Source organism: Mus caroli, unplaced genomic scaffold (genome assembly GCF_978045245.1).
Source record: "Mus caroli unplaced genomic scaffold, Mus_caroli_1 scaffold_8, whole genome shotgun sequence".
NCBI classification, from domain to species: domain Eukaryota; kingdom Metazoa; phylum Chordata; class Mammalia; order Rodentia; family Muridae; genus Mus; species Mus caroli.
Genome location: NW_028227263.1, coordinates 52,279,071 through 52,296,806, shown reverse-complemented (window position 1 = coordinate 52,296,806; position 17,736 = coordinate 52,279,071).

Here is a 17,736-nt window from a genome sequence, read left to right as displayed (position 1 = left end):
TATTTTCTGGCCACTGCACTGCCAGTTTGTGAGATCATATTATGTAGTCACAGCTACCTTAAAATTCCTGGTCCCCATGTCAGCCTCCTGACTGCTAGAATTACATATATGCCTTGTTGTGGTAACTTTTTAAGTGTTTCATTAAAGCATATTCCAAAATAGATCAGCTTCCTTATATAGAATGTTTCTATATTTTATAGACCATGATTGTGATTACAGATTATCCATGAGAAAAAAAAAACAAGGTGAGTTTTATAATTCTGTTAATTATCACAGCCAGAAGTATGCACATAAAATTATTGCCATACTAAAGACTGTTATTTTGTCAATGGAACTGAGATTATTTGAGGTTTCCATCTTATGACTTATGAAGGTGCCTAAATATTTAATTTTCTTGGTTTTTCGTTCTTTAAAAGAAGAGATTAAGATTAAGGAACAAATATAATGTCAAAACTCTAGTTTGGGCTAGAATTTACCTCACCATCTGATTCGTTTCTAGCATAGAGAGGCAATGAGCTGGGACAGCGCCACAGTATAATCCCAGAATACAGGAGGAAGAGGGAAGGGAAACAATAGTTAAACCAAGTCTGGTTTGAATGCAGTGACCTATAACTTTAATTTTGTCAATACCCATTTTTAATAAAGTTTCTAAAATGCTTTAACCTCTCTTCTGCCCCACCACTCACCAGAGGTAATGGAAAAGAAAAGATACAGTGGAATAGACGTGTTTAGAAATGGTTCTTTGGGCCCAATCCCATTTGTGTTTTCAGGAAATTGGCAGTTCATTCAGAGATCAGCAGTGGCAGCCCGACTACTAGCAAACACTTCACAGATATATCAGCAGTTCAGTTCAGTAGTGTCAGGATAGGAGCAGGTGGCATGACTTAGCAGAATTAGCCAATCAGGAGGGATTTGGACCAGTAGGGACATCAGCAGGAGTTCTGGGCTGTGCCTCTCTTAGGAAAGCAAACATCAGGGAAGACAGACCAACAAGCATTTAGCTATGCAAGCAAACCAAGCCCAGCATCATTATTCTTTGGTCCTATTTATCTCCCTCTAAACATCACTTATTCTCCTTGGGTCTTACCTCAGCATGTGTCTTGCCAGAGCAGGTGAGAGCATCTCAGATAACATCACTCTGCTGATCAGCCCAAGTCTGCTGAAGTGGCAAGAAACTGCAGCACTCCACCTGAAGATTTTTGGTGTGTTTCTCTTTATGGAGTTCAGACAAATGGAGCTCAGCTATGCACTATAAGGCAACAAATACATGTGTGTCATTAGTGAAAAATCATTTATCACATGTCCTTTTATATGCTTGTTTTAGTAGAACATCCTTTCTCCTGTGTCTACTTCAGCAAAAACATTCCTTTACAAGTGTGCCTTAGTCTATCACTTGTGTTCATTTCAGGAAAACACTCCTTCATGTGTTTGTCCCAGCAAAACAACATGCAACTTGGGGGCTGGAGAGATGGCTCAGCTGTTAAGAGCCCTGACTGGTCTTCCAGAGGTCCTGGAGTCAATTCCCAGCAACCACATGGTGGCTCACAACCATCTATTGTAGAATCTGAAGCACTCTTTTGGTATGTCTTGAAAAGGCTATAGTGTACTCACATAAACATAATAACTATTTTAAAAAAATAAATCTTTCCAAAGAAACCTTGTTTCCATGCTAGTGACACAAAAGGCATAAAAAACCATAACCAGAGCAAAAAAGAAAGAAAGAAGGAAAGAAAGAGAAAACTAAAACAGCATCAAAGAATGGTATCATGAGAAATTTTGAGACTTTCCCCATATCATGTTGAAACTCTACATATAAGATGATTTGAGTTCATGGAGTTATTCAAATATATTTTTAAAAGTTGCTTATTATTATTATTATTATTATTATTATTATTATTTAATTTATGTGAGTATACTGTCACTCTCTTTAGAAATACCAGGAGAGAGCATTTCTACCCAGGCCTTCCTAGCACCTGAGCATTGACACTATGGAGAAAGTATTTTTGCAGCTGAATTTACTATTAATCATTGGTTAATATTGATAAAGATCTACCCTTGTGGGTAATTCTATTGGTATATTGGTAAATGAATGTTTGTATAAACAAATGAGAAATGGCATTGCCATATTTTAGTTTTCTTACATATTTTAGGTTCAATTTTAAGAGAAACAAAGGAGAGAAATACTAGTTTAAAATTTAAAAGCCTATTATATTGAGTAATAGCTCTTTGGTACCAAAGTGTTCAATAACTTGAATAGCTTCTTTAGTTATTTAAGAATGACTAGCACAATCACTTCAAGAAATCATTAATAAATATAGTATGCTATATAATGCTTTTACTTTTGAAAATTTAAAGTGAATGAATAGATGCCTGGAATACTATTGTGGTATTTTACTTACATTTATAAAATTAAAGACAATACTTCATTGATTGAAATTATGAAAATAAAATTACTTGAATATTTTCATTCTTATTCATAGTTCCTTGCATCCTGAGTTGTCAAACATCAAACCTTATCTGTTTGACTTTTCATTGCCTGTTAGGAAAAAGAGATATTTTATTAGAAAATCATTATTTTTATTTTTCAGGAACATTTCCATGAGATTGGCTTATATAATTTCATAGTTCTAATGATGGCTTACAGATCAGGAAGCAGGACTCATGAAGTTAAGCAGCCTGAGAGAGCACAGTTACCAAGAGCAAAAGTGGTGTGAGAGACCTAAATATGCATAAGCTAAAGGTGCTTTAACAAATGACAGTATTATAATACATCCAAAAAATCTATATATATAAATTATTTTACTGCCAAACTAGGATTGTATAATCCCAGGCACATCATTACATCCTTGACATATTCTCATCTCTCCAAAGATCAGCTTCCCCATCATGTCATTATATTATCCCTGTTGACCTCAAACTTGGTATCTTCCATTCTCATCACACAAACAGCTAATATTGAAATTGTCCACTTCAATTACCTGCTTGGTTAAATAATATTTTACCATATAGATTCACATCTATTTTTAAAAGTAATATTATCAGTTTAGTTAATTTTGTTATTTCATACTAAATCCTCACATAAATAGTAAATAATAATAATAATTGAGAAATGATAGGCATTTCCCTGAATTAATATTGTATTAATATGAATATTGAGATGACCTACCTCAAAGACCAAACTGTGAGATAAAGTATTGCAGCAGTCAGTTTCTTTGCCCTCCAACTAAATTAGACCTTGTTAGGATTACACTTGACTTATCTTCTCTTTCTGTTAAATGACATGAATAATTAATTATATTGTAATCACTTTTTTAGGAAAAATACTTGCTGTTTCACAAAGCAGTTCATTTCAATTCAATTCTTCAACTGAGGGATGTCAAATATAATCCCTACATCGGAGGGGTTATGCTAAGTAAAACACTAACAGAAAACTGAATGACTTAAGAAGCAATCACATGTCCTTTCTCAGTATTTTCCATGTTTGCAGTCAGCACTGGAATAAGTGAAGGTCCTTCTGGTCATAGTTGGCTTACTCATGCATCAGTGAAACTGACCAGGCACTCCAGGGTCTGGCTGGTTGGGAAACCTTAGCTGGAAAAGCTCACTTTGGCTCCATGTATCTCCTCAGCTTCCAGAAGACTACATGATACATGCTTTTTGTTTGTTTGTTTGTTTGTTTTGTTTTGTTTTGTTTTGATTTGTTGTTTTTTGTTTTGTTTGTTTTGTTTTTCAAGTCAGGGTTTGTCTGTGTAGCCCTGGCTGTCCTGGAACTCACTCTGTAGACCGGGCTGGCCTCAAACTCAGAAATCCGCCTGATACATGCTTCTTTTTTGATTTGCTTGTTTGCTTGTTTGTTTTGATACTTGAAGGAGACTAGTATAATTATCAAGGGCTTGCAGAAGTGGGAAAGAGTTTGTGAAACCATTTATAAACCTAGAACAAGACCTCTTCCTTCATGACCCACTTACTGACCACAGTGATTTTATACCTGAATCATGAGACAGAAAATTAATCTTCCCTTCCTATCAGGAGATGCTGCAATGCCTTATTTCAAAGAGATAACTATTTATAAAGAATGAGGAAACTTAAACTATTCTTCAGAATTGCCTAACACAATGCCCATTTTCCAGATAAGGACAGGGTTAAACATATACCTTTGGACTAATAATTTACAGTTAGCTTATCATGTAACTTCAAACATCTGTTTAAATTCATTTAGTTCTAAGTGGAAAAACTTATTGTCATTATTAACATATTCTCAATCTTCTCCATCCTTCTTTGAGTGATTATGTATATATATATATATATATATATATATATATATATATACATATATATATATATATTCATATATATATGAAGTCATCAGTGCATATTTATCCTAGGATATTTTAAAGTGATCACTGTCTTAAAAGTTTATAACTTCATGTATTCTTTGTCTCCTAAATTAAGCAAGTTAGAATTCAGAAATGTGGTAAAAAAAACAATATAAACAGTATATGATTTCAAGCAAGGTCTCACAAACTATGATTTTTTTTTTTATTACTTGTTCTTGAATTCCTATACAAAGAGGCATGCGGAATCAGGAGGGGTGGAGGCACGCAGCTGTAGAAAGTGCTTCACTGAGTATCACATAAAAACAGTGATATTGGATGGGAATATTGTCAATGTCACAAAAATTTCTTCCAATGACAGTTTTTAATAATTTATTACTTTCAAGTGATACCAAACCTTCTACAGAAATTCATGAATGTAATTTTTAGTAGGTTCAGCATAAAGGCAAGGAATAAAAGGAGATTTTAATCTAATTATTATGCTGCAAATTACCAAATCAGTAACCTGAAAGGGCATTTTTAAATCAAGAAAACATTGTACATTGAGGGATTTTAAAGAAAATCTCAAGAGTATATTATAGCCAGAGGGAATATTCTTTTAAAAATACATGGTGGTTATGTTCAGGTACACTTATTTATATGTTTTTTTTTCATTAATCCATGTTACTCTTTTACCTTACACAATCTTGACAAATGTTCGTGTAGTTAGTATACCCAAAATTATTTTGTCCAATTTATTTTGTCACATGAAATAATCTAGATTAAGATAATATGGCTTTCTCATGACATCCTCACAGATTACTTTTAAATATTCTTGAAATTGCAAATACAGTCATTTCTTTGTACTTGTGGGTTCAAGCATTTACATATCAAAATTATCTAGAAAACATGTGTATTTGTTGCATGTTCTCTTGTTGGGCTCACTTAAGCAGTGCACTATAAGATTTATTTATATCATATTTGTATTTTAAGATATACTATAAGAAACCTAGAGAGCACACAGACCCAACACATGCTATTTATGAAAATAAAGTGGAACAAATTGCATTCAGAGGAAAGAATGATTGTTTTCTCATATTTAAAACAAATTTAACAGTCTGGCAATAATTTTATATAAAAACACCCTACAAAGTATTTTCTTGTTGGAGGCTGACCCGCTGCTCACATGAACCGGGTTTCACCTGGGAGGCAAGCCAGGGCTGAAAAGAGAGGGGAACTAGGCGATCTAGAAAAAAATGGAGCTAAGTCAAGATTCCTGATCAAAGCTCAAATGTTTAATGGTAAATGCGCTTATAAAGCAGGGGGGGGGGGCGGTGACTGCCAATCCGTTCTTGGAGCCTGGAACCAGCTCCAGGTTAGGCTGTACTCTCTGGAATAGCTCAGGGGCCTCTCAGCAGGAGGAACAGCAGCAGTGGCTGAAGGAGAGGGTGATCTAGGGAGGAAGGCTCCACCCTAGGTAATCCCTTTAGTGGCAGCCAGATCAAGGTCTGGTACAGCCAGCTCCAGGCTGGGGGAGGCTACATTTTCTCTCTTCTTGCTAATCACTCTCTCATTCTCTCTCTCTCTCTCTCTCTCTCTCTCTCTCTCTCTCTCTCTCTCTCTCTCTCTCTCTCTCTCTCTCTCTCTCTCTCTCTCTGGGTTTCTGTTTGTCTCTGTCTCTTTGTCTCTCAGTCTCTCTCACGGTGTCTCTCTGTCTGTCTCTGTCTCTCTCCTTTTCTCTCTCTCTCACTTGTGCTTAAGTAGTCCAGGCTTATTAACAAAAGAAAGCAAAAACATCGTATGAGCAAGACTGGAATTGAGTAAATAAAAAACCAATTACTTGCCTTTTCATAGAAATAAGAAAAGTATGAAATTCTGGCAGTACATACTACTGAGTCTTTCCAAGTCCAGGAGAAAGAAACAATAAAACACAAAAATGAAAAAAGCATAAATGTCTTCCAAGGCAGGCAAATTAAATTTCCTGCCCTTATTTTCAGATTTCCAGGGTGTACCTCCGAGCTTTCACTGGCATTTGTGTCACCCACCTGTGAGTCACTGATTTCTCCTGGAGAATGTGGTGGAATTCTCAGTGGCATTTCAATCTTGTATCTTGGATTGCTTTGGTTTTGTTTGTTTTATTTCTGATGCTGCTTTGACTTTATTTAAATTTCTGTGATACTCAGGTCCATTTTGACCAAAGTATTCCAAAATCAATCTTTATCAATAAATAATTCTTTTCCCTCCTTATTGAATGTTCAAGAAACGTGTTGTATATATTTATGCATAGTCTGAAGAGACATTGAAGGTAGGCATTTGAGTTTTATGTAAGAGCTAAGTCAATTTAAGCATATGGACCAAAGATGTATTCAAAACCAATACATGTGTTGAATAGACATTTGACATATAGCTTTAATACTTCTGTAATTGTCCACACACAAGTTTATGGAGATGTTCATGTTTTCCAAATCAAGGAAGACTTTGATATTAAGAATATTCACTTTAGTTTATTGAAGGAGCAAAACTTGGAATTAGAAAACATGGATAGTAGAGATCCAGCTAATGTGTTTACCTAGGAAGTGTCCAATGGCAGGTGAGCCTTGAAAGGAAAATAATGTGAAAGTGAACAAATTATATATCAAGATCATAGTAGAAAACTGTTCTGATGTGGTGATATATGAACTGACACCTAAAGGTTGACATAAAATAACAGTAACCTGTTAGATAAATCATATGTGATACAGAAGAAAAAAAGGTATTCTATAAGAGAGGAGAGAGAGAGAGAGAGAGAGAGAGAGAGAGAGAGAGAGAGAGAGAGAGAGAGAGAGAGAGAGAGAAGTTGATGGAAATGTTTGATTGAGATGCATCAGGAGTTATAAAACTTTTTGCCTATTTCTTTGTAAGACTTAGTAAGAAGAATGCACTTCAAAGCATGGACAAAGTCTACTAATATGGGGAAAGTCTAAGACAGCAGCTGAGCATTAACTTCTAGCTCATCCCTGACCCTAGATCTGCTTGTCTTGGTTAAGAATGAGTTGCACCTCCATCTGTATTTGGCATCACTGGTGACACTAAGTTAATAAAGTAAAAAGAGCACATCTTAAACTTAATTCTTCACTGAAATTTCTCAGCATGCTTTCAAAATTCTGAATAGCAATATCTTAGAATAATGGAAATTAAAGGAGTTTATACTAATTTCATGCTGAGTTTTGAGAATGATGAGGCTGTGAAAATAACAAAATGAAATTTCATGTGTAAGCTGCTGAGTCAGAATCAGAGAGCATATACGAGCCTATTACCAAGAGAATATAAAAAACTCCTAGGAAGTAGCATCCCCCTCAGTAATTGGATTTTTAGGTCACACTCAGATATCTTATTCTTTTGATGAACTATGCCAAATGATAAAATGGCCTTTTAACTTTAATTGTAATTCAGAAATCTAAACTCAATTTATACCCATTGATCATATCACTAAACCATCTCAATGTTCAATCTAATGGCAATTGTTTTGATAATGTTATAGAAGAGAGAAAATGTTAAAGTGGAAACAGAATCTAGAACTGTCTTTAAGGACCTCCACTCTACAAGCATACAGGAACAATAAGTATTAAACAGTCAATAAAACATATGCATGCATACATACATACATACATACATACATACATACATACATACTTGATAGATACATAGACAGGTGATAGGTGTTGATGGATAGATGATAGATAAATAACAGATACATAGAAAGATGAAGATAGATTATTGATAGAAGATAGGTAGATGATAGAAAGATAGATAGATAGATAGATAGATAGATAGATAGATAGATAGATAGATAGATAGATAGATAGAAATATACCTCTTATTTCACAGATACTGTTGTCTTGGAGTCTGATTGCTGAATAACCTCATCCTTTCTAGTTCTTTCAGAACTCTTGCTGGGTGATTCAACCCAGTTGTTCTTGCACAACCTCCTCTCAAAGCTAACTGATTCAACCTGGCTTCTTTTGGCTTCTCACTGAATTGCCCTGCTTTGCCTCAAACTAACTCTATCAATTTGTTCTAATCTTCTGACTCCTTATTTTCTGGATTCAACTACCTATGCATAAACTCATGAGCAAACAACTCCACTGCACTCACTGCACTGACTCTCATCTCATTCCCTATTCTTCCAAAGCTGCATTTAAATAGCTTCTCTTTCCTCTGCTGTTCTCTTGAGAATTGGGACTATCCTATCTCTGATTCATTTGTTCAAATTTTACTGTGATTTGTCTTGCCCTCAATTAGATGTCACTTACAGACATGGCTGCTTTCTTCTACAAACTAATTTTACCTTAAAGGCACACAGCAAGGGTATGTGTCTGTATTCCAGTCAGAGATACTAGGTGTAGATGACATGTCTGCATTCACAGATTTAGTTCTTTGGATGTGATCCCTTTCCAGAGTAGCCATGTTGCTGTATTACCATTTCTGTAAAGATAGACAGATAGATGATAGATAACATAGATAGATTATAGGCAATTTTGCTTTCAGAAGTGACAGGAGTGTATAGCTCTTATCACAGGAGTTATATAATTTCATGAGCTAAATTTGAACTTCTCCTTTTCTTTTGAAACAGGTTTTTGTAATGTGTCTCTGGCTGACCTCAAAATCTTCATTCTATATCTCTTCTCAAGCCTCAGGATTATGGCAATATGCCAACAAATGTCTCTAGAGCTTTAGGATGGACATTATATATGTTTTTGCAAACATCTCTCCCTATTTACTCTTCCCTTTGTCAGAGTAAAATAATGAGTGAACTTCCCTTTCTTTGAAGGGTAGAATAGAGATGATGGAAGTCACAGAACTTAAGTAGAATGTGATATGGAGAAGCCATACAGGATCCATGAGTCCTAAGACATAAATATGGGAATCTTTCAATAAGAACAAGCTTTATGGAATACCAATCCTGTGGTTAGAAGTGAGGATAGTTTGTCCTTGGAGACTACATAATCTATTTGAGAAACAGACATTTAAAAAGTGAGCACCCTGAAATAGCACTGTAGAATGCTACACTGGAGAAATCAATAAGGTCCTAACAAATTTCATAAAAGAGATTCTTCTTAAGGCATAATATTTAGATTTGTTTACGAACAAAAGATTTTGGAAAGATAATAGAAAAATATGTTCCAAGTCAGAGAAAATAGTGTTACTCTGTGATGAAACAAAATTGGTAATCTGAAAGAAACTAGATTGCCTAGCAGGTTTGAATGAAAGAGAAAGATGTTTCATGGGCATACTGAAGGACTAAAAGTGTACTCAAATTCAATAGGTCTTTGCTCAGGAGTTTGCAATTGTTCCAATTGGACAAAGAGAAAGAAATATGAACAAATCAATTCATATTGTACAAGTAAGCTTTACTATTTAATTATAATGTGGAGATAGAGGGCTGTAAACCAGGAGTTCTGACTAATGCACATAGAACACATGAACTACTAGACTTAGGAAGAAGTAAAGAGTACAGAACCCCAATCAATACACTGAGTTCTTGGAGAATTTTTCCTGGGTTGGGGAATATTTGTAAAACTAGGTTCTTTTCTTTGGATCCCCCAACATCATTAATAAATTTATTTTAATTTGAGTGAGATAATACACATGTAAGAAGTAATGAACTGTAAAAATTCCAAATGCAAGGCACCATAAATAACTACAGCAGAATCAGGAAAAGTTTTTTTTTTTTAAATTTTCATTGTTCATAATTTAATGAGTGGATAAAATTATTGAATTTTCAAGAAGAGAGAACTTGTAATCCACTTGAAACTTGATTTCCATTGCATCAGAAAAGTAATTGGTAGATTTGGGCGTTTTCAGATACTAGGAATGTTTAAGTCAGGTCTAATAGAGATTTAGTTTTAGGCATCAGAATCTACTGTATTCACTGAGACTAGAAGATCAGACATGCTCAGGAATAACTTTAACTCTGTGTTTATCTGATCCTTTTGGTTGTACTTATATGTTGTGGCAAGATATTAGAGAAAAGAGCCTCATGCAAGGTCATGTGGTTCAATTAGGAAAAAAAATGGGCAATATTTTGGAAACTTGACAGTAATCACTGATGTATTATAAAATAAAGGTAATAGCTTTAAAGTGGATATAAGGTACTTGTTCAGGGCCTGATGCCAAATTCAAATTGAAAAGGAGCAACACATCATGATGCCATTAACAAAATGTCTGCCACGAATAGTGTATTTGCTTTAGGTGTTGAATATAAATAGCATGAGTCTCTAGAGAAAAGCAATTTGTGTGTCTTAGGATAGCAAATGTGACAGTAACTTCAAGAACTACAGAAGAGGCACAAGTACCAGTTGGAGAGTACCTGAGTGAAATCTACTCCCGTGGCCAAAACAGTGTAGAGTTTTCACACACAAATTCAAAAATAGTAAATGATCCTTCAATAAGTCAGTGAAGTTAGGGATTATACATTTTAAATGAGAACCAGAATTTATCATAAAGAAATTCAGGGGCTGGTGAGATGGCTCAGTGGGTAAGAGCACCCGACTGTTCTTCCGAAGTTCCGTAGTTCAAATCCCAGCAACCACATGGTGGCTCACAACCATCCGTAATGAGATCTGACTCCCTCTTCTGGAGTGTCTGAAGACAGCTACAGTGTACTTACATATAATAAATAAATAAATAAATCTTAAAAAAAAAAAAAAGAATCTTTAAAAAAAAAAAAGAAATTCAGAATGCCCCAGAGGACAACAAAACCTGGAAAATGAGGAAAATGAAGGAATGCTACAGTGTTGAGCTGATTCATGTCTCACTGACTGAAGGAACTAACAGCATCACTTAGGTACAGAGGTCAGGATCATGAAAGGTAAAGTAGATCAGCAGAAGAACATGAAAAAGGGGCAATTTCTGAGCCCTGTGCATGTCCTGCTACTATACAAAGACAATGGGGTTAGTTAAGACTTTGCATATAGCAATTTATATTATTAATAAGTATATTATGAACAGATTTTAAGTCTTCTTAAGGAATTCCAACTTTACCCTATCAAAAACAGGCCATAATATAAGGAGGCAAAAATTTAAAGTAGGTATATTGCATTTGAGTGTGTTTGTGTATGTCGGTGTGTGTGTGTGTGTGTGTGTGTGTTTATGTGTGTGTAAGTTTAGGTGAGCCTGATTAGGTGTAACTAGAGGCAGTAGAAATGGGTAGTGGGCATGGGTAAGAAATTGTTGTCAAAATATAACCGAAAGAGGTTATAAATAGAAATATAGGGCCAGAAACCAAGGAGAGCACAGACCAGAATTGAAATTGCATATAAATGCTTGATGAGTCTTCAAAGCCCTGTTATCAGTAATTGTGGGTTCAATGACCTGAAAAGGAGGGACAGCTATCTCTATGGAATCTGGTCTGCATTTGCATAAGGAGGACAAGCCTTTTCATATATGATATTTTATATAGGGTTATTACTGACTGATTTACAGTTCTACCTGCCCTTTTTCTTCTGTGGTGTCTGAAAAAGGCAAACCTACATATTAAATACGTAGATGAAGGTACTTTACAAAAAAATTGAATGACCCAGAATAATCTAAGTGAAAGAAACTTACAAACCAAAAACAGCAGGAACTTATAAATGAAAATTTATGGGTGACAAGCTGAGTTCCTTTCCTTGATAAATTCTTAAAATGAATGGATAGAAGGGAAAGCATGATATATTTAGGCATTAGCAAAACATCTGATACTATGTCTGATGATATTTTACTTGCAAATTCATTTTAAATGAGCTTACATGACAAGAAAATCAGTCAGATTAGAACCGAGGAAAGGCTTATAAACAGAAAGTAACAAATACTAGGTCTGGTCTTATTTAACATTTTTATTAAAGATCTGGATCAGGAGAGTAAATGGGACATTAATAGAGATAGTAAATGACAGTAAATTTGCAGGATATTGAAGTGTGCAGATTGGCAAGTGTGAGAAAAGTGAAAATTGACCCAAACATAGTAAGAATATAAGCAAGAAGAAATGAAATATCAAATGCAAATGTCAGTAATCAGTGACAGAAATATTTAATGTGCAGATGTGAGGGGCACAGAATGCAGGATTAGAGATGATGCCTAGATCCAATTCCAATGATGTTGGGTGAAAGCTGTGTGACAAAATGCTCAGGTGGATGGCATCATGAAGATGGCTGAACTTTTTTGTAACACTTTCTCAAGTCTAAATTTTAAACATTGTTCAAGTGTCTGTGATTCTTTTCATTTCAAAGGTTTTTTTTTTTTTTACATCTTATCTCTTTCCATGCAACCTAAAGCTTTTTCTTTCATAATGACCAATTGCTATCTATCTATCTATCTATCTATCTATCTATCTATCTATCTATCTATCTATCCATATATAAATATATATATATATATATATATATATATATATATATATATATCCTGCTTCTAAAGCTTCTCTTTCATTAACAGTGTTCCCACTACATGCCTACTCAAAAAGAACCATGCGTGATCAAACCTTAGAGCACAAGCTGGCCTGATCACCCTGAGTCTGGAAATGACTCACTGACATATGTGCAGTGATCACACCACAGCAGACATGGTTCAATGAGTACTGTATGCTACTTCTTTATTTTTGTTTCCTTTTGGGGCTATGACTTTGATTCAAATAAGTATCATTCAATAGGGACAACATAAGTGTCATTTTACATAAAGTGGTAATTTAGAGATTGTGTATATTATATTATATCCTTCACAGTCCAGGTGGCTATTAATCATCTAACTGCCAAAGATCAGATTTCATTCCTCAGGCAGTGAGCTGTGGCATCAGGAAATAGGGTCAGTGCTGAGAGCAGTTGACTGGGATGAGCACTAAGAGGGACTGACATGTTGGTCCAGATAGTGACCAAAGGGAGTGACTTCCTGTGGCAGCCAACAATTGGAGTAGTTACTAAGCAGACTTTTCTCTGAAGGAACAGAGCTCGATTCACTGGGGTTCACAACTCCTTGTGGTCAGCGAAAAACAGAATTCTTAAAGCTTAGGGGTGGGTGAGTAAGTAAAAGAGAGAAAATTCGCACACACACAGAGAGAGAGAGAGAGAGAGAGAGAAACACATAGTAGATAAAGCAAAAGACATAATCTAGTAATAAACTTTACACATACAAATATGCATGAAAAATACATACATATACACTCACTGACATATGTAGGCAAATGGTTGTACCTGGAGGGTATTATCCTGAGTGAGGTAACCCAATCACAAAACAACTCAAATTGTATGTACTCACTGATAAGTGGATATTAGCCCAGAAACTTAGAATACCCAAGATATAAGTTACAATTTGCAAAACATGAAACTCAAGAAGAACGAAGACCAAAGTGTGGACACTTTGCCCCTTCTTAGAATTGGGAACAAAACACCCACGGAAGGAGTTATAGAGACAAAGTTTGGAGCTGAGACAAAAGCATGAATGCCATATCCAGGGATCCATCCCATAATCAGCCTCCAGATGCTGACACCTTTGCATAAACTAGCAAGATTTTGCTGATAGGACCCTGATATAGCTGTCTCTAGTGAGACTATGCCGGGGCCTAGGAAACACATAAGTGGATGCTCACAGTCAGCTATTGATGGATAACAGGGCCCCCAATGGAGGAGCTAGAGAAAATACCGAAGGAGCTAAAGGGATCTGCAGCCCTATAGGTGGAACAACATTATGAACTAACCAGTACCCAGGAGCTCTTGACTCTAGCTGCATATGTATCAAAAGATGCCCTAGTCGGCCATCACTGGAAAGAGAGGCCCATTGTACTTGCAAACTTTATATGCCCCCGTACAGGGGAACACCAGGGCCAAAAAGTGGGAGTGGGTGGGTAGGAGGGTTGGGGGGAGGTTATGGGGGACTTTTGGGATAGCATTGGAAATGTAAATAAGGAAAATACCTAAAAAAAAAAAAAAGAGTGTGTTTCTCTGAACTTCAAATTGTTCTATGATTTTCTACATCTGAGCCAGTAGCAAAAGTGTCTCAACCTAGCTTCACTAACAATTTTATTTTTCCAAATGCTTTCTAAGGGCGGTGGCCATTCCTGACAATCTACCTCTCTAAATTCTTTCCTAGGGTGGTGATTGAATTATTAATCTACTCCAGCACCAATAGCTGAAAGAGATCAAGCATTATAATTTTGAGTGTCATTGATAGAACCCAGTGAGGGGCTGGAAGAGTTTCTAATATGATTCTTAGAATAAGAGGGATGTAAAGGTAAAAAGCAGAGCAAAACTCCTTAACAGCATGATGTCCTCAAAAAAAAAAAAAATAGCCATGCCCCCCCAGAGAAAAACCACTACTGACTGTGATAATCAGTTGGCAGTGTTCCATGAATTCTAAAGCCAATTGTTATTCCTCCTGCATGGCCCATTTGTCTATTCTTGACTTTACAGCAAAAGGCTGCTATGACCATAGTGTCCTTGCTAAATGTTGGACCATATTTTGGGTATATACCCAGGAATAGTATAGCTGGGTCCTCTGGTAGTACTGTGTCCAATTTTCTGAGCAATCACCAGACTGATTTTCAGAGTGTTTGTACCAGCTTGAAATCCCACCAGCAACGGAGGAGTGTTTCTCTTCTCCACATTTTCACCAGTATCTGATGTCACCTGAGTTTTTGATCTTAGACATTCTGATTGGTATGAGGTGGAATCTTAGAGTTTTTTGATTTGCATTTCCCTGATGACTAAGGATGTTGAACATTTTTTTAGGTGCTTCTCAGCCATTAAGTATTCCTTGATTGAGAGTTCTTTATCTCTTTACCCCATTTTTAATAGGGTTATTTGATTCTCTGGAGTCTAACTTCTTGAGATCTTTGTATATTTTGGATATTAGTCCTCTATTGGATATAGGATTAGTAAAGATCCTTCTCAATCTGTTGGTTGCCATTTTGTCTTATTGACAGTGTCCTTTGTCTTACAGAAGATTTGAAATTTTATGAGATCCCATTTGTTGATTCTTGATCTTACAGCATAAGCCATTGGTGTTCTATTCAGGAAATTTTCCACCGTGCCCATGTTTTTGAGGCTCTCCCCCACTTTCTCTATAAGTTTCAGTGCATCTGGTTTTATGTGGAGGTCCTTAATACACTTTTACTTGAGTTTTATACAGGGAGGTAAGAATGGATCGATTTGCATTCTTCTACATGTTGACCTCTAGTTGAACCAGCACCATTTGTTGAAAATGCTCTTTTGTCCACTGGATGGTTTTAGCTCCTCTCTGCCTATCCAATATAGTACTTACAGTTCTATATAGAGCAATTAGACAACAAGTGACCTAGGATTATATTCCTTTCATGTAAAATTATTCTACTGTAACTTCTCCTTATCATTTTAGAATGTTTTAATTAAAAGCACATTTTACCTTTACTGGTGTGTGTGTGTGTGTGTGTGTGTGTGTGTGTGTGTGTGTGTGTGTATGTGTATGTGTGTGTGTGTGTATGTGTGTGTGTATATATAATCTTACTTTATGTTCTCTGTGTGTGTGGGGTGTGTGTGTGTGTGTGTGTGTGTATAATCTTACTTTATGTTCTCTCTGTGTGTGTGTGGGATGTGTGTGTGTGGCTGTGTGTGTGTGGCTGTGTGTGTGTGTATGTATAACCTTACTTTATGCTCTTCCTTTAGGGAATGTTCTCTTTGCCAAGGCTAATGACTCCATGACAATCAGAAACAGCAGGGTTCCAGGAAGTGAGAGTCTATCTGGTGTTCCTCAGCAAAATGTTAATACTGTGACCTTCAGGACAGCACTTAAGGCTGTGGGAAATAACTTTGAAAATGTAATATCAAGAATTCATGAAATCAGTGTGAGAACTGCTCTTTACAGAATTTCATAACTATGCAAAATATAAGGATGCAATATGATTTGTATGAATGGCTTCACACAACTCACAGAACAAAGGCAGCTTTGTCAGATATTTAAAAAGGATATAAAGAGATTTAGGCAGTGGTGATCTCAGGGCAAGACTCTGCCCAGCTAATCTTATTGTGTGTGTTTGCAATTGAGCTTGGACACTTAATCTGGGATGAACTGCAATCCAGATATAGAGGGCATACTTGTGATACAGATCTTGATGTTGGAAGACACTGGCTTTTTATCTAGTTCTAAGGAATAGTGACCATGAAAAGCTTAGGTCCAGGCATGGTGGTACATACCTTTATTCTCAGGAGTCAAAAGCAAGCATATTTTTATGTTCAAATCCAGCCTGTGACAGAGCAAGTTCTGGGTGAAGAAAAGCTTAGGTCCAGGCATAGTGGAGCATGCCTTTAATCCCAGGATTCAGGAGACAGAGGCATGCAGATTTCTGAGTCTAAGGTCTGTCTACAAAGCAGGTTCCAGGACAGCCAAGTTTAGGCACTGATAGAGCTGGAAAAGAGAAAGTTTGTCATAATGTAATAGAATGGGACCAGGTTCCAGCTCTAGCAAGCAGCAGAACATTATTATTATTATTATTATTATTATTATTATTATTATTATATATTTTCTTTATTTACATTTCAAATGCTATGCCGAAAGTTTCCTATACTCTCCTCCTGCCCTGCTTCCCTACCCACCCACTGCCACTTCTTGGCCCTGGCATTCCCCTGTACTGGGGCATATAAAGTTTGCAAGACCAAGGGATCTCTCTTCCCAAATGATGTCCGACTAGGCCATCTTCTGCTACACATGCATCTAGAGACACGAGCTCTGGGGATACTGGTTAGTTCATGTTGTTTTTCCTCCTATAGGGTTGCAGACCCCTTCAGCTCCTTGGGTTCTTTCTCTAGCTCCTCCATTGGGGGCCCTGTGTTCCATCCCATAGATGACTGTGAGCATTCACTTCTGTATTTGCCAGGCACTGGCATAGTCTCATGCAACACAGCTATATCAGGTTCCTTTCAGCAAAATCTTTCTGGCATATTCAATAGAGTCTGGGTTTGGTGGCTGATTATGGGATGGATCCCTGGGTAGGATAGAATACCCAAGATACAATTTGCAAAACACAAGAAAATCAAGAAGAAGGAAGACCAAAATGTGGATACTTCATTCCTCCTTAGAATAGGGAACAAAACACCCATGGAAGGAGTTACAGAGACAAAGTTTGGAGCTAAGACGAAAGGATGGACCAGCAAGCAGCAGAACTTGAAGTCTTCAACCATATGGTTCTGCTTTTAGAGTTAAGGGGCTAAGGTCATAAGATGCTAATATGTGGAATAATCAAAAGGGAACCTGGAATAAATGATTGAATTGGTATGCAATTCCTAAGAAGTAGTGTATGGGGGGAAAAAAGAGACTGGGCTTTGGTTTGTAAGAGATAATTATCTCAAGCAAAGAGCTATCTTGAGTAGAACACAATGTGGGAAATCGCTCACACATCACTGACTCCAAGTCGTTCATCAACTGCTCCTAAAAGCCCCTT